This window comes from Eurytemora carolleeae, unplaced genomic scaffold (genome assembly GCF_000591075.1).
Source record: "Eurytemora carolleeae unplaced genomic scaffold, Eaff_2.0 scaffold487, whole genome shotgun sequence".
Taxonomy (NCBI): Eukaryota; Metazoa; Arthropoda; class Copepoda; order Calanoida; family Temoridae; genus Eurytemora; species Eurytemora carolleeae.
In genome coordinates, this window is record NW_019396430.1 from 243542 (window position 1) to 244082 (window position 541).

General features: G+C 31.2%; 1 protein-coding gene and 1 long non-coding RNA gene across 2 annotated transcripts in view; both read left to right on the forward strand.

Moving 5' to 3' along the window:
- LOC111703168 (glucose-6-phosphate 1-dehydrogenase) overlaps positions 1-541 on the forward strand; it is a gene marked incomplete in the record, with an annotated part of 32562 nt that overhangs the window by 12427 nt on the left and 19594 nt on the right.
- Positions 1-541, forward strand: part of LOC111703174 (uncharacterized) — a 3821-nt gene that overhangs the window by 1378 nt on the left and 1902 nt on the right. The gene's annotated exons all lie outside the window — the stretch shown is intronic.

Consider the following 541-nt stretch of genomic DNA (forward strand, 5'->3'; position numbering starts at 1 on the left):
TTTTTTAAAAAATTTTTTAAATGTTTATTCTCCTGCTAGAGCGTTTTTACTTCGACTATTTATTTTTTGAGAAATTACATCTCTTGGTTCCATATAACGGCCATTTGATTTTCACCTTTTCCCTTGGACCAGATTCAATGAATAGCGAGAGCATGGTTGAGTTGCTTAAACGTAATTTAACCACTTATCTTGATCAAGAGAAGTGGTTGAATTAATTTCATAAAAAATAGTTAAACGTTTTAATTTTCAAATATATTCAATATGTTATCTATAAACGGTAAATGGGTTACTTTAAGGGTATCCATCCATTTTTAGAATCCAGAATTTCAAAGCTAAAAATGTGGCTCGGAGTAGAAAATAATAAGAATTACCCCTCCCCCCTCTCCTCGCCACCGCCCTTTCTCATCGTAATTTAGTTATCAGTTTAAAAAGGTATGAATTGAAAAGATAATTACGCTAACAAGGTCAGACCTAGGGGTTTCAATTGATTAGAAATTAAACCATTAAATTACAATATTTAGGAAAAAGGCTTGAAATGAAA